General features: G+C 43.8%; 1 long non-coding RNA gene and 1 other non-coding gene across 2 annotated transcripts, besides 1 other annotated feature; both read right to left on the minus strand.

The window, feature by feature from the left end:
* Positions 2,706-5,924: an enhancer, noted in NCBI's record as "VISTA enhancer mm4". NCBI's record gives its function as "enhancer in: heart[3/4]" and the evidence as "EXISTENCE:transgenic organism evidence [ECO:0001131][PMID:17130149]".
* Mir6380 (microRNA 6380) lies at positions 3,022-3,102 on the minus strand. Its single transcript, NR_105801.1, has one exon. It is a non-coding gene; the product is annotated as a microRNA 6380 (primary transcript).
* Positions 14,756-22,126, minus strand: Gm31678. The gene is made up of 3 exons (XR_376121.2): positions 21,996-22,126; positions 16,394-16,528; positions 14,756-14,887 (listed from the first exon to the last, which is right to left on the minus strand). It is a non-coding gene; the product is annotated as a predicted gene, 31678 (long non-coding RNA).
* Between the last annotated feature and the right edge of the window lie 383 nt (positions 22,127-22,509).

The following is a 22,509-nucleotide window of genomic DNA, read 5'->3' on the forward strand; positions in this document are numbered from 1 at the left end:
GCTCTTGGTGATGTAAAACAGCTGTCCAGAATATTTTACACGCTCACAACTGCAGCTTATCAGGAAGCCAGATTGCCTTCCTTGACCTAGGTTTCTTCCTACAGGATAGCATTGCTATTCAACTCCTCTTAGCTAACTCAATGGGAAAATCATCACGCTTGAAGACACTGCACATCTGAGCTATTAAAGACACCTCCCAGGGCTGGAGAGATAGATCAGAGGTTAAGAGCATTGTCTGCTCTTCCAGAGGTCCTAAGTTCAATTCCCAGCAACCTCATGGTGGCTCACAACCATCTATAATGAGATCTGGTGCCCTCTTCTGCAGGCAGAACACTGTATACATAATAAATAAATCTTAAAAAAAAAAAAAAAAGACACCTCATTCTCTCCTGGAAGGCAGGAAAGATATAGGTAGATGCTGGTGCTCTATTGCAGAACATAAGAGCATAGTTTGGTGTCGGGGAGGACAGCTGTTTTATTGAATAGTTCGCTTCTCAGAAGGGGCAGAACCAATACCTCCCGATTTAATGTCGGTCTTGAAAGGTTTCCTTGCTCTTAATCTACTTAGTTGCTCTGTAATTGAGGAAGGACTACATCAGTAGCTCACAATAAGGATCCAACCCTGAGAACTCCCATCTGTCTTAAACCCAGAGCAACAAGCTCTCAAAATACCGTGGGGGTTGGGGAAAGCAAACCCAGTGTTTTCTCCTGAGCCTGTAAGGACATTAGGAAATCTTACTTATAACTTCAAGCAAGCTTGACAGACTGCCTTTGTGAATTCTCCAGTGCTCACAAACTACTCCACACTTTCTTACCCAAATCCTTCAGAACTGCCTCTCCACCTATCCTAGCTTCTTTCCTGTGGTGGTGATAAAATACCCTGACAAAACAACTTAGGGAAGATGAAGTTTATTTCAGCTTGAAATTCCATGTGGCAGACCATGACTGCGGGGAAGTCGGGGCAGCAGGAACTTGAAGCAGATCACAGTCAAGAAGCAGAAAGATTGGGTGTGGTGGCTCACGCCTTTAATCCCATCGCTCAGGAAGCAGAGACACATGGATCTGTGTATTCAAGACCAGCATGGTCTTCATAAAGGGTTCCAGGGCAGCCAAGATTACAGACTCCATCTCAAAAATAACTGAACAAAACAACAACAGCAACAAAGATTTTCTTTTTTAAGCAGAAAGAGATGGGGCTAGAGAGATGGCCCAGAGACTTAGAGCTCTTCCCGCTCATCCAGAAGACCTGAGTCCAGTTCCCTGAACCACAATGACGTGGCAGCTTGCCTGTAACTACAGCTCCACGGAGATCTGACATCTTGGCCTCTGCAAGCACTGTGCACACACACACACACACATACATGCACATGCCCACACAGGCACACACACACACACACACACATTATAAAAAGGAAAAGGAGAGCACCCATGTTTATAGGCTCTCAGCTTGCCTTCTCCTTTCTAGTCCAAACCCAGGGAAGGTTGCTTCTCACTCGTAGTCTGCCTGCTCCCTAGTCTAAACACTTCTTCCCAGGCATGCCCATAGACTATCCTAATCTAGACTGTCTTTCATTAGGATTCTCTTTCTAGGAGATTCTACATTGTGCCAAGTTAACAGTCAAAGGGACCATCATACACCGTATTCCAAACTATCTGGTTTCCTTTCTTTGTTGCTCCTGAGTATAAATTTTTGCTCGCCAACCTATAAATCCTTCCTTTCCTCTTCCTACCTTGGTGGCCCCTTTGAAGACCCCTTAATAACTGGTAAGGTTGTAACCTGCAGTAAAGCAGGGACAAGAAGGTGTCACACCATTTTCTCAAAATTGTCTGGGTTTCACCCACGGTCATGGTTAATACTGTCAATTTGACAGGATCTCATATCACCTAGGAAATGGATTTCCAGACATGACTGTGAGGGAAGTCTAAATTAGGTAGCTGGAGTGGAAATACCCACCCTCAATGGATGGAGCATGGTTCTATGGTCTGGGTTCCCCTATCATTAAGAAGGAGAAAGATGGCATAACAAAATACATTAAAGAAGTTTATTATTTAGGAGTAAGGACTAACAGGGTGAAAACAACCATTTTCTTCTTCTTCTTCTTCTTCTTCTTCTTCTTCTTCTTCTTCTTCTTCTTCTTCTTCTTCTTCTCCTTCTTCTTCCTCCTCCTCCTCCTCCTCCCTCTCTCTCTCTCTCTCCCTCTCTCTCTCTCTCTCTCTTTCCTAAGTGTGCACACAGTGTGGCTGGCTGCTTGTCTCAAGTTCCCATTGATGTGACTTTCCCACCACATTGTTCTGCTCTCAAACTGTAAGCCAAAATGAGCCCTGCCCCCCTTTAGCTGCTTTATGGGGCATTTGGTCACAGCAGTGAGAAATGTTAATATGTCCACCGTGGTACGCTCAGAAGCATTCCCTCTGGTGGAGAGGAGGGAACAGGGATGAGCTAAGTGGGAAGCCAAACAGAACAAAGGCTGGAAATAGGCATTTACTGATCTTATCATACATAAAACTGACTCTGGGGCTGGAGTGTAGCTCAGAGATAGCTTGCCTGGTTCGAGCAAGGCCCTGGGCTTATCTCAGAATAGGGGAAGGAAAGTTCCTTAAGCGCATATAGTTTACACAACAGAATCGCATCATGGAACTTACAACTTCAATTCCAAACAAAACACAATGAACCCCAACTTCTGGAATCAGATTCACACAAAATGTAACTTGTTTTGCTGAATCTAAGTTCCCAGTCACACCTGTCATGCTCTCAGTTAGCATGCCTTTCAGTTCATCATGCATGCATGGCCCTTTTCTATATGCTGACTGGATCTTGTCATCAACACTCAGACTACTCCTCTGAAAAACAATGCTGTCTAAATGACACCCCCTTGAGTGGACAGGATTGTTTCATGCGCACCTTTGTCTCCTTCTGTCTCTTCTCATCATCCCGTGATGACTGAAGCAACTCTTTGGTGCAACACAATAAACACATTACAAAAGGAGGCTAAGACATGACAAGAGGAGAGCTGGGGAGATGGCTCAGCAGTTAAAAGCACTTACAGAGGACCCAGGTCTGATTCCCAGTATCCACATAGTTGCTTACAACCACCAGAAGCTTCCATACCAAGGGATCTGATGCCCTCTTTTGACCTCCCTAAGCACCAGGCACTCTGAGCATATGTACACACAAACCAAACACTCATACACATAAAATAAATTAATTTAAAAATTGAAAAGAGAAATGGGAAGGGAACTCTCAGGCATAAAAACTATCTTGGGGCTACCAAATACTAACATTAATTTTTTAAAAAAAAGGATAAAATCAAGATATGAACACAATACTTTTTAATCTTTTATTGAAATACCACAGGAAAAATTTAATGAGGCAGTGGGGGATATAGCAATACACAGATTATGTAGCCAAAAATCAAGAGAAAACCTGAACAAAAACTATAGCTTTACTTGCTTTTAGTTGCTGGCTTTTATTTTCAATTTTAGTGGTCACGTGGCTAAATAATATAGTTCCATTAGCTTTGCTATCAATAACATCTCTGAAATGTGGGTCGCCATGGTAACAGTTGCCTAAGATGCTTTTCATACACTTGGAGGTAACTGAAGCCAGCTGAAGTCACCAACCTTTTATCTAAGCCTGAATACGTTTGCAATGGATGACTTTTGACACCAGATGGCAAAAGCTTTCTCCTCAGAACATCCCAATGATGACATTTTCTAAAGGCTAAGGCACAGCCTGAAGTTAATGACAGACCTGGTTCACACATCCTGTTGTCCTGTTTCCTCAAGCCCTGGGACATTGGATTTCTTTCTCACTAGATGTCTCACTAGGCCTAACCCTAACCCTAACCCTTCAACCTAAGGATTCCCACCCCACCCCCAATCTAGGCCTCCTCATGGCTGAGATCTGCCTTGCTTTATCATCCCATAAACTCCCCTAAACTCCCTCCTTGAGGCAGGTTTGAGACCCTTTCCCCTAACTCTAATGCCCCCTCAGACATTAACTCTTCAGCGAAACTCATTCTTCCTGTAATTAGCATTTTGAGGGATATGCAAAACAAGCCTAATTCAGTACCACAGTTAGGAGGCTAAAGAGTAAAGCTTAGAGTGGAGTCTGGGAGGCCCCGTGAAAAAGCTGCAAAATTATCATATGAAAGGCATATGCTAATGAAAAATAGAAGGCTGGAATCACACACACACACACACACACACACACACACACACACCCCAGACCTCAAACCACACTGGGGCCAACTAAATCCAGCCCCTGGCACAAGAGCAGAGGCACTGCAGAGTGTCTGTAGGTGACCTGTAGCTCATTATAACAGTAAAACGTGAAGGCAGGGTAGAGATGTAATATGCTAATGAGTCCTGGGATACATGCAGTCGTATGTAGAACCACATGTGACAAGAGCAGGACCCAGAAAGACTGCACTGTGCAAATGACCCAGAAGCCTTCAGCAACTGATATAACCCTGCTCCACCCTTTATTTGGGTGTGGTCCCTTAATTTCCAAGCCTTTTCTTTGCTCCAGCCTACTTTCTCCTTTGGAAAAGTCTTTTTCTAAAAAGCTGCCCCTCCTTCTGATACTATTCATGTTTCTCTGTCTGATTTCCTGCTCCAGTATTTGAGAATCCGGAACCTCTTCCTAATGTGCCCACAAAACCCCAATATCTCCCAGAACCTGGCAGATTAAACACCCTGTAAATATGTATCGCTAGTTAATGGCAAAACACTCCACCTTCCTGCTCGAGCTTGCAACTACCCAGTGCAACAGGACACACTGACAGTTTACTCACAGTAGCCTGCGTCCCAACATTCAAACATCGTATTCCCAAGTCTCCCTCCTCCCTATGCTCTCAGCCTCTGGCAATCACCATTCCGCTCTTAAAGTCCACCCATCCGGTCTTTTCAGGTTTTCCATATGATGAGGTCATGCAGTGCTTGACTAGAAAGCCTGTGCCTGGCTTATTTCACTTGGCAAAATGGTTTCCAATTCCATCCCTGTTGTCACGACAACAGCATTTCATTCCCCTGATAGCTTAGAAGTATCCAGTGGTTTAAAGGGTTTTTGTTGTTTTTTTTTTTTTTTAAGTCCATTCATCAGTCAACAAACAGGTTCTTTCCATTCTTGGTTATTGTGAACAAGGCTTCAGTGAGCATGAGAGTGCAGACGCCTCTTAAACATGTGAATCTCATTTCTATTGGCTATAATTACCCAGCAGTGGGACTCTAAGTAGTTCTATTTTAATATTTAGGGAACCCCCACACTGTTTTCCATAATGCCTGCACCGATTTACATTCCACAGCACTATGTAAGGGTTCACTTCCATCCACGTTCTCTCCAGAACTCTTATCTTTGGTCCTTTTGATAATACCCTTCTTACTACAGTCGTCTCTTACCGTAGCTTAGCTTTGTAAATTATCTGAAAGTGGTGTTGGGTTGAATATTTTATAAACATTTTAAAAATAATTTTTTTATTTTGTGTGTTGTGTGTGTGTGGTGTGTGTGTGTGTGTGTGGTATACAGTTACCTGTGGAGTCCAGAAGAGGGTGTCAGTGAGCTGCCTAGTGGGGTTGCTGGGACCCAAATTCAGATCCTCTCCAGGAAGAGCAAAGTTTCCCTTCTTAACCACTGAGCCATCTTTCCAGCCCACAAATGTCCAATTCAAACATTTTTCAAATGTTCACATAGAGCTGAAGAGATGGCTCAGTGGTTAAGGTCTTGCCTCTGCCTACAACCCAAGCACTGTAGCAGATAGATTACGGGGGCTTACAGGCTGCCAGACCAGCCAAATAATATAGAGACCCTGCCTCAAAGAAATTAGAAGGCAATAGAAGAGGACACATGATATATTCTTCTGGCCTCTGAGTAGTGTGTGTGTGTGTGTGTGTGTGTGTACACTCCACAGAGTTGGATACTAGTGTTCTTTCAGAAAATGACTGTTTAGGTCTATTTGTGTATGTGTGAGACACTGGGGATTAAATCTAAACCTTTACTCACACTAGGCAAACATGTTATGAACTAAGCTGCATGCATCCCACCTCTATAGATTTTTTTTAATCTCTTTTTCTAATCCTGGTTCTTCTGGCAGTGGTCACAGGATGCATTTGTATTACTTTTATATGTCATATATGATTTCTTTCATCAATGTATATTGTATATTTTTCACTGTAGAAATCTTTCACCTTTCAGATTAAATCTATTCCTTGAGGTTGTCTTGACATCAATCTTTGCAATCCCCAGGTTAATGGGCCTGGCCTCAAAGGGGAAGCCATTGTGGCTGGGTTGGAGCAATACAGCAAAAGCAAGCTGAAGTATGAAACATTCCATCAGTATAATCCACACGGGAGGGCTGTTGTCAAAAGAATTGGCTTCTTGATTATCTTGTATACAAATCTGTGTCTTAAGCTTTATTATAAACTATATAATTAGCAACTTAAAATATTCCAAAACCCAGGGTTGAAGAGATGGCTCAGTTTTCTTGCCCTGCAGGCATAAGGACCTTAGTTAGTAACCTCCATAATTAGAATACAGCTTCGTTAGATCCCCAGAGTATCTCCCCAAGTAGTACTAGGGAGGCAGCAACAGGAGAATCCCGGAGCTTGCTGGCCAGCCAGAAGAGTTGATTCAAATATCTCCAGGTTCAGGGAGAGACCCTGTCTCAAAAAAATAACGTAGAGAAGATTGTGTAAGGCCTCTATACACAAGCACACATACCTGTCCATATACCACACAACTGTACACACACACACACACACACACACACACACACAAATGCAAAGAAATCCAGAAACTCATTGAACATTTGAAAGATTTGGACAAAGAAGAACTTAGAAGAGTCTAATATAATCCTAAGACTTTCCAGGGCTCAGGGGCCTCCCACACACTCCTTCCCAGTCGGACTGCTTCTCCTCTGCCCTGTGCCTAGTGTGGCTACTGAACCTTGCCCTATTCTCCCTCCCAAGTCTGTGATGCAGTGGTAAAAGTCTTAACTGCATGGTGTCTCTCCTGTGAGGAGAGAAGGTTGGGAACATATTATTTAATCTTTTCCCGTGTGGGTTACACTGATGGAATGTTTCATACCTCAGCTTGCTTTTGCTGTATTGCTCCAACCCAGCCACAATGGCTTCCCCTTTGAGGCCAGGCCCATCAACCTGGGGATTGCAAAGACTGATGTCAAGACAACCTCAAGTAAGGGGGGCGGGGGGTCTCCTGGGCATGTTTGTATGTGGATACATGTAGTATCTGTGCTAATAAAACGTGTGGTCAGGTTTTTGATAAATGCTTGAATGAACATGTTCTAGAGATGCAATATTCTGTGTGTGTTCTTTGGTGTGTGAGTGTCCTCAGAGGAAAGTGGGAGAAAGAATACCAGAGAAGAAAAAGCATGAGAAAACCATAATTGCCTCACGGACATCTTAGAAGTGAAGCAAACCCAAGCTGAACAGGAAGCAGCTGCTCTGCCTCCGGCCTTAGCGTTGTCAAGGCTACAAAGGCTGCAGTGTTTCCATCCACAGGATCCTGGTGTGGGAATGGGCATGGAAGAGCTGTGCAGGTACACACCTGTCACACCTGTAACCCGGCACTGGGAAGATGGGCTTAGAGTATCAAGAAGTCAGGGTTATCCTTGGCTACACAGCAGATTAGAGGCCAGCTCTGGGGTTCTGTCTCTAAGACCAACAACACAGATGAGTGAAGAGGAGCTAAGGAGGTGTATTGGAGACTTCATGGTGAGTGGACAGAGGTATGGACAAATTAGAGGCTTAATCCTTTGGAGCAAGACAGCAGCTATGTGTCTCAGGCTTATACAATTTTAAATTTCCACATCCATTATTGATTCACTCATTCATGTCACACGTGTGTGTGTGTGTGCGTGCGTGCACGCACACATGTGCGTGTGTGCACATGTGCCACAGTGTGTATGTAGAGGTCAGAGGATAACTTGCTGAAGCGAGTTGGTTCTCTCCCTCCACCATGTCAGTTCTGGAGATAGAACCAAGTTGTCAGGTTTGCCCCCTACCTGCTGAGCCATCTCACCAACCCTGACAAAGTTTGGGGTTTTTTTCTCAATTATATTTATTCATTTACTTGTAAGTTGGTATGCATGCATGCACCATGGGACACAGGAGTTGGTTCTCTTCTTCCAGAGTCTAGGTTCCAGGCGTAGAACTCAAGTCCCTGGTGCTGTGAAAAGCACCCTTCCCTCTAAGACATCTTGATGGCCCCCCTACTATTATTTAAAGGTTACAAACATTAGATAATAGAATATATGTATGTGTGATATATGTATGATATATTATATGTGTGTATATGTAAACATATATGTGAACATGTGCATGCACATACACATGGGCGTGCATTCTTTAGGCCAAATGAACACAGCCTCAAACCAATGTAACTTTGAAGGCCACTAAACTTCAGGTCCTCCTCTGGTACGCTGCCCTCTAGAGACATTTGTGTAGTGTAGTTCTGTACAAAGGCTTTGAATTTTTCAGAGTGAGGAAAGGAAACACAGTGGCCATTGCACCTTCTCTGGGCTCCCTGGAGCTTCAGTGTGCACCCATGCCTAGTCTAACCAGGCCTAAGACGTCGGTACAAAACCATAATCCAGACACACACTAGTTTCTCTAAGAGTCACATGCACCTCCTTAACAAACAGTTTACTTCATCACACATTTATATGAGCACAACCGAGGTTTTGGATAAGAGTTCTATTTGTACTGTCTGCAAAGCCCGTGGTTTAAAGGAGTCCCCCCCCAACCCAGTACAAAAGAATAACAAGCCTCCCTCGTGTGTCCCAGACCCCACATTTAACTGCTCATGGACCGAACGTGCTGTCAACCACCTTCTCTCATTTGCAAGGCACAGGATGAAGGGGAAAGTCATTATCTGCTCAAGGCCTGATTCCACAGCTTAAATGCCTGGCTGGTTCCCCACACACTCCACTGGGAAGCACAGGCACAGAATGGCTAGGGCATCTCATCTTTCCGGTTGGGAAGTTAAAATAGGGCATCTCATCACCATAGTTACAGCCATTCTGTCAGTAGTGCTGAGCCCTTGTGAACCCAAAAGATCAGTTAAGAGTCCACCAGGAACAGTGAACCACTGCTCCACTGTGAGCTGATAGCCTCAGAGGGGCTCGCTGCAGCCCTAGAAGCCTCGGCGCAAGTCCTTGAAGATGATAGGCCAGCCAACACAGGGAAGGAGTGTTTTAAATGTGTTCTCCAACATGCAAAATGAGAAAACGTGGTGTGAACTTGAACTTACTTTACAAATTAATTAGGAGATGCAAATATTGGGCCTGCAAGAAGACTCAGCAGGTAATGGCACTCGTTCGTTGCCAAGGCTGACTCCCTGGGGACCCGTGTGTTGAAAGGAAAGAACAAAATGCTCAGAGCTGCTCTCTCATTCTACACATAGGCTGTAGCACATGCACCTCACACACACACACATACACACACATACACACATACACACATATACACACATACACACACATACACACTCATATACACACACATATACACACATACACACACACACATACACACACATACACACTCATATACACACACATACACACACATACATACACACACACACACATACACACTCATATACACACACATATACACACATACACACACACATAACCACACATACACACTCATATACACACACATACACACATATATACACACATACACACACATATACACACATGCACACACACTAAATAAATGAGTGAAATCTAACATTTCGAATGTATCTTTGAAGAGATACAATGCTTGTAAGGATGAATAGAAGCATAACTTACATTAATACTCCCACTAGATATATTTAAGATTAAGAGAATTAGGATTGGAAGATGGCTCGGTAGACAAACCACTTGACCCAGAAGCATGGAATCAGAATCCACACGAATGCCAAGTAGTCATGGTGCTCTTTGTAATCCCAGCCTTCTGGACGCAGTGACAGGGAAGACTCCTGGAGTATGTCACTAGGCCAGCCATATCAGCAAGCTTTGGATCCTGGCCCAGTGACTGTAATAGGGAGTAATCCAGTAAGTCTCCAGATGTCTCCAGACCTCCGCACGTTTTCGCATATACCTACAAGCTCCAACATATATGCAAGCATGGATATACGCAAGCATGCATATCACACACATACATCATTTTTGAAAAAGTTAGAAGAATAAAACTTGGAAGAAATAAGATATATAACCCAAAAGTACATACAATGCAGATGAATGCATGCATGTGCCTGGCCTGTATTCAGTACTTCTATGTGATAGACATAATGGCTATAGGTGATATAATACCCTCATCTTAAAATTAATTATAAGTCAATCAGGAATTCTCTGTCTCGCTCTCTGCTTTATTTTGATTTTTTTTTTGTTGTACATACTAAACTGTATGTAGCTCAGATGGCTTTGAACTCATGGTCAGCCCTCTGCCTTTCCAGTGCTGGCTTTACAAGTGTGGACCATCATGCTGGGCCTGTTCCAAATGAAAATGTAATTATCCAGTACAATAAATGTTAAGTGAATGCTATATGCAAATAATTATGAGACTCCAAAAGAAAGAATAAATCCTTGGAAGGGATCTGGGGCTCACAGAGTAGTGACAGCTATTTAGACTTCTGACAGTAAAGCACCCATACTGACCCCTGCTCTGAAAAGTCATCTCTGGTGTGCAGTGAATAAAGTCATGGATGTAGGAGATGCTGGATCCTGGGCTGCAGGACCAGAAGCTGGGGCAGGAGAGGGAACCTGGAGTCAGATGGAGCCCAGTCCTTAATGGGCTTTGTAGGCACGAAGGAACCAGTGGGATTCTAGACAGAAAGCAAGACTGTCAGGTTTGATCACAGTTGTCTCTCTAGATAAGTTACAAAGAATAGGGACCCACCCTAGTGTGGAAGGAACATGCCTGGCACACATGAAGTCATGGGTTCAGTCTCCTGCATCAGTTAAACGGAGTGTGGTGGTACACACCTCCAATCTTGGTGTTAAGCAGCAGGATTCATTTAGGGACATCCTCGGGTACATATGGAGGTAGAGGCCAGCCTGAAATACATGACACCATCTCCCAACAAAAGAAGAATTCAAGATAAGACACCTTTTTTTTATTTGACTCTTGTGCGTGCTATGCTTCAGAAACCCAAACCTTGCTTCTATTTAGAAGTCAGAGATCCTTTTCAAGACTCCCTAGGGAATAAATTAATTCATGTGGTTATAAGGTGTTTTAGGAATTGGGGATGTGGAAAGAAGAAATGACAGAACCAAGAACAAAAGAGGGAAGGACCCAGAAAGCAGGAGGGACGCCAGCAGGAAGGTGCCCTGCATGGTGTTTCCTGGGTAACAGACATCTTTCTCACCTCCCTTGCCGTCCTTGCCCACCGATGGGTCAGACACCCGAGACAGTATTGAATGCCAGCAGCAGTCTAAGCAATGGACACAACCACAGCCACTCCTATCAGCCCGGGGAGCCAAGGAGACAAAAGGAGTTTTCAAGAGTGACAGAAACAGGGTTTGAGGGGTCAACTCCCATCCCTAGGGTTGATGTCCTGCAAATGTGAGAGAGGGTACTGAATCAGATTTGGAAAAAAAAAAGATACAGTTATCAGTGTCTTCAGATACTATGCTAAGTTGACATACCCTGTGCATCATAACACAACGGCACTCTGGTTTTCTTGTTTTGCAGAAGTGGTAACAGACCTAGGGGATACTCCTAAAATCACACAGCTAATGAGTGACTCAAAAATAACTGGAGACAAGTAGGTGTGGGGGCGGTGGGGGATGCGTAAATTCTGAGTGTGCATATATAAGTGTGTGCATGTGTGTGATTATTCTTGCCAATGTGTGCATCTATAGAAACTGGACGTCAATGTGAAATGTCTTCCTTTACTAGGGTCCACTTTTTTTTTTTGAGACAGGGTCTCTCACTAAATCCAGAGCACATCACTCTAGCAGCTCTGCTGGTGAGTCAGGGCGCATCTACAATCCCCCTGTCTCTGCATCCCATCATTGGGATTACAAGATTATGCCAACATGTCCGGCTTTTATGAGGGGACTGGGACTCAAACTCAGGTCCTCTTAACTACGCAACAAGCACTTTACTCACTGAGACATCTCCCCAGCCCCCATTTCCTGTTTTCATTAATTTGCTTGTATGTGTGCATGCATGTGTGGACCATTTCAGGGTGATACTAATGCCTGATTCCAGAACAGCAAATAAAACCTATAAAACTATACGTGCTGTGGTTTTCTCTCCTAGCCATACTCACAGTGTAGAATGGTGTGTCTCCAACCTCATTGCACCAACCACCTTGGGTTCTTAATGTTGACTCTGGTTGAGTAGCTCTAGGGTGGGAATTGGCTTTTCTTTCTTTCTTTCCTTCTTTCTTTCTTTCTTTCTTTCTTTCTTTCTTTCTTTCTTTCTTCCTTCCTTCCTTCCTTCCTTCCTTCCTTTCTTTCTTTCTTTCTTTCTTTCTTTCTTTTTCGAGACAGGGTTTCTCTGTGTAGCCCTGGCTGTCCTGGAACTCACTCTGTAGTCCAGGCTGGCTTCAAACTCCGAAATCCACCTGCCTCTGCCTCCCAAGTGCTGGGATTAAAGGCAGGAGCCACCACTGCCCAGCTAGGGAACTGGCATTTCATACTGCTCACCAAATAGCTCCTAGATGATCTGAGTTTCTGACAACATCATGATTAGCAAAGCTGTCATGAGCAATATTTCTGTGGTTGTGAGTTCTGTGTTACAGTTTCCCACGAAAAAGTGGGAGTACTCTCCTCTGTCTTGAGCGCTGGGTCACAGTATGACCCATAATATATGGTCCTGAGGGTAGAACCCAGGTCTCCTTGCATGCTAGGCAAGTACTCTACCAATTGTTATATCCCTAGCCCTATTCTTTAACCTTTGTAATTCACCCTCATGTGGTGTGTGTGTGTGTGTGTGTGTGTGTGTGTGTGTGTGGCACATACCACTGCCATCCAGAAAAGGTCAAAAGACAACTCTCAGAAATTGTTTCTCTTCTTCCACCTTGTGAGATGGAACTCAGGCCACCAGGTCTATGTGCAAACTCCTCTACCTACTACTGAACTACCTCACTGGCCACAGTGTTCTTTTTAGGAAAAACAAAGAAAAACTGTAAACTGGGATGGCCTCTGTGGTCCCAGTAACCTGAAGACTGAAGTAAGAGAATTCTCACAAGCTCAAGGGCAGTGTGGGCTACAGAGTGAGACCTTGTTTCAACACCCAGGCAACCAAGCTATGAAGCGTACTGTGCAGGAACACAGCAGTGTGGCAGTTTGACAGAATAGAGGACTATGAAGGCTCTAGGAAACTGGGGATTTCCTACTGACAGTGCTCTGTAAGCCCTTGCTGGTCTGCATTTAATCGCAATGCAGTTGTAGCTGCAAACTTCAATTCAGACAGGCATTAATTACATCTCTGTGGCCTGAGTGCTAAGCACCAGCAGTGGTCTGGTGTACTATGATCAAGTACCAACAGTGGTCTGGTGTACTGTGATCAAGTACCAGCAGTGGTCTGGTGTACTGTGATCAAGTACCAGCAGTGGTCTGGTGTACTGTGACCAAGTACCAGCAGTGGCCTGGTGTACTGTGATCAAGTACCAGAGGTCAAAGCAGAGGGAGTGAATGGGAAAGGGGACAAACTTCCATTTTTTTCTGCCTAAAAGGCAGGGGGTTTTTTTTTGTTTGTTTGTTTTGTTTTGTTTTTTTGTTCTTATTTTTGTTTTTACAATACATGCATGGTACATAACAGCACTAAGAATAAAGCCACTTTTCTGAACCCAGAAAGGATGAGAAGGGCCTTCTAGGACAACGCTGCACAGCCCATAATTCTTCTTGAACAAAACTGAACACATTCAGTCACTACTTGATTTTAATTTAGTCTCTGTTGCCAAGGAAACATCAATATCTGAGTATATCCAAGGGAAATCTTTCTTCTTTCGTGATTTTGAAGGAATTGTTTATTGAGGGAACAGCGACTGAGTTTATTCAGTAGACAGCCTTAGCACCAGTCTCTGGGTGAATCTGCTGGGTCTTCTTGTGCCTCGGTTTCCTTAACAGATAAAGTAACATGATTTTCTTACTGTAGTGCAAAGTAAATGATTAATACTGGGCCTGCTCCCTTTAACGGGTGTATGGCTTGACATCTCACTGGACAGGTCAGGAACCTGTAGATTTTAAGGAACCTCCTGATTCTGACTAATTCCCGGGAAAGGAAGGCAACAAAAGAGTCCCTGTTTACCAGTGTCACGTTGTCACATGTATGTCACGTGGCACGTTCCATGTTGTAATCCCAGGCAAAGGGAGGAGAAGCTTAAGGGCAGCCTTGCCTATGGAGACCCCTTTCTCATCAGCAAAAAGGAACTCCGTTTTCTCCTTCAGCAACGCAAACACTGCTGCTGAAATAAACTGAGGAAACCTGAGCTACAGAAAGATTCTTTTTTCCAGTTATACAATCATAATTTTTGTCTGCCCCTAATTTATTTATTTATTTTATTTATTCTTTACATCACAATCACAGCCGCCCCACCCCCCATCCCCTGCATCTCTCCTCCCAGTCAGCAAGATGAGTAAAGGCATTGGTGGCTATGACTGATCACCCAAGTTCAATCCCTGCAACTCACAGGATAGAAGCAGGGAATTACCTCCTGCAAGCTGTTCTCTGACCTCCATACAAATGCTGCGGCATTAAAGCACACACGCGTGCACATGCACACACACCGCGAATACAAAATATTTAATAAAATATATAATTCAACTTTTTTCTGTTTCATGATACTTCAAAACTTCCAGCAAAGGAGAACCACAGCTGAGGCCAGCAACCGAATCCTCTGTGTCCTCAGTCATCGGGGACATGGCTGCAAACAAGAGCAAAGTCAGATTACATGTGACATTGCACAGGTACAGTTCCAGCATTCAGGAGGTAAAGGCAGGATCGTCAGAAGTTTAAGGCCATCCTCAGCCAGGGAGAGAGTTTATGAGAGCCAGATGCCTCTGCAGTTGAAAACCTACACTGGTCTTCCAGAGGACCAGAATTCAGTTTCCAGTAACCATGTCAGGTCGCTTACAACCACCTGTAACTCCAACTCCAGGGCATCCAGAGCCCTCTTCTGACTTCCCTGGCAAGCACACACATTGTGGCATGCACTCACACATGGTCATGCATGCACATACACATATACATAACTCACTAGAGTTAATTTCGTATAACATTGTAGGGCTATAGGCAATGTTAGGAAGACTTACATTAATTTTCTTAAACATATTTCCGTCAACGTTTAGGATTATAATATCTAGAGCACATTTGAAACCTCTTCCTCTCCTCCACCCACCCACATACTTCTTTCATTATTACTTTGTGGTAGTTGTGGAGCATGCTCAGATCTTGGTGAGACCTGAGTTCAAGCTCAGGTCGTTAGATTCTCCCCCCGCTGTGCCACTTTGGCCCCAGTATTTTTGATGCAGAGTACAAAATAACAGCCTACAGCTTGGCCACATCTCTGATGCTATGGCTATGTCAAACACTGGGTGTTCTGAATTTTCTAGAACACATGCCAACCATGAGACGGCTATGGGCAAAAGTATGAGTCAGGTATAGATCATGAATTGCCATGGTGACCTTAGTGAGGGTGAGGCCATGACTACCAACTAGAGGTACAGTGGTGTTTCACGGATAAAGGGGGTAAGGAAATGAATGTGCCTGATAAACTCAAATTAGATGTACTCCCAGCCAACTTCCCACATGCAGCCTTTCGCTGACAGTTGATTGGAGAACAAACAGGACTGGGAAGAAGTCAAAAACCGAGAACGATCCCAGCCAACTGGAACCAAAATACCTTATTTTGAGTGTGCTTGCAAAGGCCCTTTGCTTGTGAGAATTGAATGTCAGTAAAGTTTAAACTTGATCTATTTACCTTCCTGTGAGTCTGCCTCTGATTAAAAGTGACTGCTTTCTCATGCCAGACAACTTTCACATAACCACTTTCGGCATGATGCCTTCATGTGAAAGACGGTACTGTGTTTTTTAAGCCTTGGCTGGCACAGGCAAGTGTGTTCTCCTGCAGCCTGGAGAGAACAGAATGAGTTTAGGGCAGAGAAAGAGCAAGAGAACTTTCTCTGCTTTCTTTGGCACGGGAGTTTGTATAGAAGGGATGAGGCTAGCTCAATAGAAGAGTGGTTGTCTAGCAGGAGAGAGGTTTTGCAGTCCATCTCCAGCATTGCCAGAGAAAGTAAAAGAACACTCTTAGATACCCAAGTCTCGTGGAGAATAAAACATGCTGTGTCATACTTGCCAGCAGTGAACTGAACCCTGAACTAAGAATCTACAAGGTAGACTCATTAGGTCATTTGCATAAGTCGGTTACCAAAGATTTGCTTTGCAAGGCATTGGCAGACAGGTCTTGATGACAAAAAGGATTGAAGCATCAGAACAACAAGATGGGAAGCCGGGGAACATCCAACTGGATGCAGAGTCGCAACCACCATGGTCCTACAGGAGCCTGGAGGAAAGGACAAGGACGATGAGTAGCAATAGAGCCTGGGATGCCTCCAAACCAACCAAACACGCAATAGCTCTTTCTCACCCTCTTGCTCTCTGGTTGTCTTGCCTCCCTCCCACTTTAAATCTGTTTCTAGCTATAGTAGAAAAGGAAAAGGCGAGGAAAAGCTTCAGAAATAGCAGGACCCAAATCCATGACACTCTGGCACTGAACGGAGAGTTCTTTTTCAATCCTAATGCACTGGAGAGTCATGGCCACATTTGGTACCCACGTATTATCTCCTGAAAGCCAAAGGTCAAAGGCCCAGGCTGGAAATGTAGCTCAACTGGTAGAGTAACTATCTAACATGTAAGAAGCCCTGGGTTCAGTCCCTAGCATTTCATAAAACTAAGTCCACCTGTGATCCCAGAACTCAGTAGGTGGATTCAGGAGAAGGTCATCCCCACTATACAGTGAGCTGAGTTGAAAGCCATCCTGTGATACATGAGACCCTGTCTCAAAGCAAAAGAAAACAAAGCCAAAGTGAAGGCCTGTCATAGATGAGCCTCTTTGTAGTCTAACTGTGCATATGCTTTCAATTACTTCAATTGTTTGATTGCTTCATTTAAGCAATAAGAACTGATAGAAAAGATTTTTAGCACCCCAATTAAGTCAATGTTAGAAGTCAGAAATGGGACCAGACTTAATGCAAGCTTGAAGCCAGCCTCAACTACATAATGACTTCTAGACCAGAAGGGACTATATAGGTAGGCCCTGTGTTTTAAGACAAAACAAAAACAAACAAACAAACAAACAAAAACAGGGCTGGGCATAGTGGCTCATACCTTTCATCCCATCACTCAGGGGACAGAGGCAGGCAGTCTCTGTAAGTTTGAAGCTAACCTGATCTCCATAGGAGTTCCAGGCCAGCCAGGGTTACATGGTGAATTCCTAAGAAGATAAATAAATGTAAGGGGAGACAGAGAGACAGAGACAGAGACAGACAGAGAGAGAGAATCAAAAATCAAAGCCTGGGCTATACAGTGAGATCAAGAGTGATTCAAAGCAAACAAGCAATCCATTTGCTACTGATTTTGTGACCCAGGTAACTCTCTAAACCTGTTCCCATATCTGTATATGGGGGTGATTATACTGCCCTCCACATAAGGCTTTATAAATAGAAGATGGTAATATATTAAGGAGAACAGGTGTTGAGACAGTGTCTCATACAGTGGGCTAGCCTCAGACTGACTATGAAGCTAAGAATGATCGTGAACTCCTGATCCTTCAACTCCACCTCTCAAATATTGAGGTCATGCATATGGTCCACCCCACTGAGCTTACACAGTGGTTAGGAAAATATCCTACATATGAAAGGAGTTTAGTAAATGTTCAGTCTTCCACTTGATTCCCATTTGTTAGACTTGGGGTTTTTTTTATTATTTTAAAAATTATCTGTATGCGTGCATGTTTGTGTGTGTGTGCTTGTGGGGTGGAGGGAGGGGCAGTGTACATGTACATGTATCCTTGGAGTCCAGAAGAGGATATTGCATCCTCTGGAGCTGGAGATACAGGTGATTGTAGGCAGCCTGATGTTGGTACTGGGAACAGAACTCAGATCTTCTACAAGAGCAATATGTTTGTATACCCTCCTCACGATTGATTCACCTCTCCCAGACCTTATTTTTGCTTTTAACGACAACATTCCCAGCTATTTCTTTCTCCTAGAAAGGACATTTTGTCACAGAAAAACGGGAATAGAATAGAATATCATAGAAACCTAATAGAGTAGAAATCAAAATGTAGGGACATCAAAACAAGCTTATTTTGAGCAGAACATTACATGCCATAGATTAGCTGGTGGAGACTTTTTAACACCTTCAGTGGCTGCTGTGTGACAGATCTAAGCTGATCTCATAGACCTCTGTGAGACAGGGGCTCTCCCTTCACCACTGCAGAGCGAGCGCCTGCTGGCTGAAATGGAGCTTAGCTAGAGAGAAGCGGCAGAGAAAGCAAGCAGAGAATCCTCCAAGCAGAGATCTCATGCAGACTCTTGGAGAACTTACAAACCACCCCACTTAAAGGCTTGCCAGCAGCTCAATGTCAAGCACTACTCAAAGCAGCTGCCATCAGAAGGTCCACAAAAGAGCCAGCATGATGACTTTGAGTGTAAAAATACTTGCCACCAAGCCTCATTACCTGAGTTTGAGCCCTAGGTAATCTCATGTTGGAAGAAGAGAACCAACAAGAAGAGAACCAATTCCCACACTCATATCTTAACACACAGAAAGAAAGAAAGAAAGAAAGAAAGAAAGAAAGAAAGGAAGGAAGGAAGGAAGGAAGGAAGGAAGGAAGAAAGAAAGAAAGAAAGAAAGAAAGAAAGAAAGAAAGAAAGAAAGAAAGAAAGAAAGAAAGAAAGAAAGTTTTTAATAAATTTAAAAGAAAGTTTCCCCACGCATTGCAAAGCCACTGTGGACAAGGGAGACCAAAGGATCCCTGTTCTAAAGCATGCAGGCATAAGCTAAACTTGCTCCTTTAGTTGCCAAGAACTTATTAGTTTGTCTGTTATCTGTATATTTCTTTAGGGTAGACAGGGTCTTACTGTGTAGCCTAGGCTGGCCTGGAACTATACATGGAGACCAGGCTGTTCATATTCTCTTGTCTTTGCCTTCTGAGTGCTGAATTGAAGGCTTGCTTTTATGCTCTCTAGAAGTTCCTGGGCAACTTAGACTTCCCCATCTTGCAGCAACATGAAGAAAGGTCTCTACATCTCTAGGAGACACCATGAGTTAATGGTGCATGCAAAGGTAAACCAAGGACCCCTATGCTCAAAGGTTAGTACCAAGTGATGTCTATTCAATGCATTTGAAGGTGCTCCAGGGAGCACCTGCCATCCCACCTGGGATTCAACCTGAGAGTCTTCATAGTAAAGTCAAAGAGACCTCCAGAAATCATCTTCAACCATCAGAAGCCAGCTGTATTTGTTTACTGGCTTTGTTTGTTTGTTCATTTGTTTGTTTTTGAGGCAGGCTCACATAAAGCTGGCTTTGAATTCTATAACTAACCAAAGGTAAACCTTTTCCATCTGCCCCCATTTCTGAATTGCTGGGATGCTTACTACACTCAATTCAAAGATTTTAAACCTATAATCTTTTAAATATATATATATTTTTTATTTATAGATACACATAATATATGCAATATATCATTATATACAATATATTAGATATACAATGTATAATGTGTGTGTGTGTGTGTGTGTGTGTGTGTGTACACACATTAAACATTTTACCCAGAGACTCTCACCCGTCCTCAAGCCTAGAATCTTCTGTAATGCCTGATGCTCTTTTCTCTTTGAGGTAAACCCTATAACTTATTTTTCTGCAAGTTCCATAGACCACAAACCTGCCTCTCTGGCAACCACAAAACAGTATGTTGTGGTGATGGCACCACTTTGACATAGTTGCCTCTAGGTGGAAATTTCTAATTTCTACTAGTAAAATAATCTGGGTTGGGGATGTAGCTAAGCAGCAGATACTTGCTCAGATGGAGGACCTCCCACTTCAGTTGTCAGGATGTGGAGAATGCAGGCAGATGCCACCGTCTCTAGACAAATGATCTTTATTCTTTTTTTTTTTGTTTTGTTTTTTTTTTGTTTTTTTGAGACAGGGTTTCTCTGAATAGCCCTGGCTGTCCTGGAACTCACTTTGTAGACCAGGCTGGCCTCGAACTCAGAAATCCGCCTGCCTCTGCCTCCCCAGTGCTGGGATTAAAGGCGTGTGCCACCACGCCCGGCGCTCTTTATTCTTTACATTTACAAACATGTTTGGTTTTCGTGTGTCATAGCCAGCACAGATCACAGCATCTGTGTGGGTGTCAGAGGACAACTTTTTGGAGTCAGTTCTCCTACCATGTGAGTTTCAGAGAATGATCTCAGGTCTCCAAGGTAGGCAAAAAGAGCCTATACATGCTGAGCCATCTCTCTTATTATTAATATCCTTTTTAATAAAACTATCTGAAATACAAATGTTAAAATGCAATAACCCATGCTTAAAGCTAAAGTGTACATGCCTTTTTAGTTAAGCCTTGTTCCTCTTCCAGCTAAACCTGGACAAGATGATGGGCTTTGTAATCAAGACATAGGTCTTAAGTGTCTCGTGGCCTTGTATAGTAAGGATTGCTTTAGCTTATCACCCTGTACTCCTACCCAGTGCACCTTGGGGGGAAAAGGAAGGAAAGGGGGGAAGGAGGAAGGAAGGAAGGAAGGAAGGATGGAAGGAAGGAAGGAAGGAACAAATGGATGAACGAACAAATAAAGGAATGAAGGATACAAGGGAGGGAGGAGAGAAAAAGAAAAGAAAAAAATATCTCTACAGCCAGCATGACTGCTCATGCCTGCAAGCCCAGGACCTGAGACACTAAGGCAAGTGGATCTGTACAGCCAGTTTGGACCACGGTAAGAAAAAACTCTGCCTCAAAAACCAGAATCAGAATTCATTCCCTAAGAACACCTTAAACAACTTAGTGTCAGAAGCCTCCTAAACCAGACTCTGGCTACTGATAAGATACAAGGGTGTGGCTCCTGAGAAGCCCCACCCACAGCACCTGCACTGGGTGCCCCCTTCCTTAGGCACTCTCTCCTTTAATGCCAGTCATTAAATCTGCATTAAAGGTGTTGCCTCAGAAACTCTAACTTTGCTTCCTACTGACGCAGCCTGGAATTTCTGTGCTGCAGTCAGGTCGTCTCTGAAACGACTCAGCACCCCCAATGAGCAGTTGCTGCTCTGCCTACCATGACAAAGGGTGTCACGCCCACTCATCCCAGGCTTGTGCAATGCCCTCAGAACACGGTCAGGGGATCTGTGCACACACAGGGACCTTGATTCCCTTGCCTTGTAGTCTTGAAGTTAAGCCACTGTTGTAACTCAACAGTCCACTCAGTGGGGTACAGAAGAAGGTAGTAGGAAGGAAGCCACATTGAAAATGGTGCCTGTGAACTGCAGATAGGATATGGGGACAGGTTTGGAAGGAATGTCATTGTCCTACTTTCTGGGACTTAGTCATGATTGTCAGTTTCCCTACAGAGATGTGAAAGGCAGCCTTGAGGTAGTCGAGCTGTGAACCTTGTCGCAAAGGAAAAGCAGAAGATGCTGGAGGGAAGGAAACACAAAACACACACTCTGAGAAAGCAAGCACAGAGCCAGTAAAAACACACACCCAACACTGGCAAGCGTGACTCCGTCTTACCTCATACCTAGACAAGCCGCCATCACTGAAAATGTTCCTCTCAGATGGGCCAGGCATGGTGCCACATGCCTGTAACCCCAGACTTGAGTTTCAGTCAGGAGGGTTAGGGGTTAGAAGCTAGTTTGTACTACATAATAAAAACCTATCCAAAACCAACAACAACAAACCAAAAAACTAATTTTTTTCTGAGTTGTTACGAGTACTTTTTAAGAAGTGAGTCACCTGTTTGTCTTAAACTCACCCTGCAGCTTTGCCTGACATTAATATCCTTGTGCTCTTCTCTTCAAAATACACAGGAAAGCAAAACACAGGAAGGATCATCTAGGAATTTCAGAGGCCCGGTGACATGTCACCTGACTGTTCAGCACTATTTCTGGCTGCTGACTGTGGGCGTAAAGTACCAGGTCTGTCCAAAAGGGCCGTCACCTAAGTCGGAAGTGACCACATGACCTCTACCCGCACTGTCCAACAGAAGAGAAACTGGGCCCAAGAGGCTGTTGAAATGTAGATCTAACTTTGTTTATAGACCTTAAACTCATTATACAGACGAGGTTGCCTTTGACCATGTGGCCATCCTCCTGCTCCTGTCTCAAGCGCCAGTATGACATAGGTGTGTACCACCATCCTGGGCAGTTCACTTAAAATTCATACGACCTTGTATAGTTGAATCACCAAAATGGTACAAACTGTACAAATTAGCTATTTTACAATTATGTCCACATTCACTGTGACTCACTAGGAAAAGAAGTGTTAGA

Source organism: Mus musculus, chromosome 3, assembly GCF_000001635.26.
Source record: "Mus musculus strain C57BL/6J chromosome 3, GRCm38.p6 C57BL/6J".
NCBI classification, from domain to species: Eukaryota; Metazoa; Chordata; class Mammalia; order Rodentia; family Muridae; genus Mus; species Mus musculus.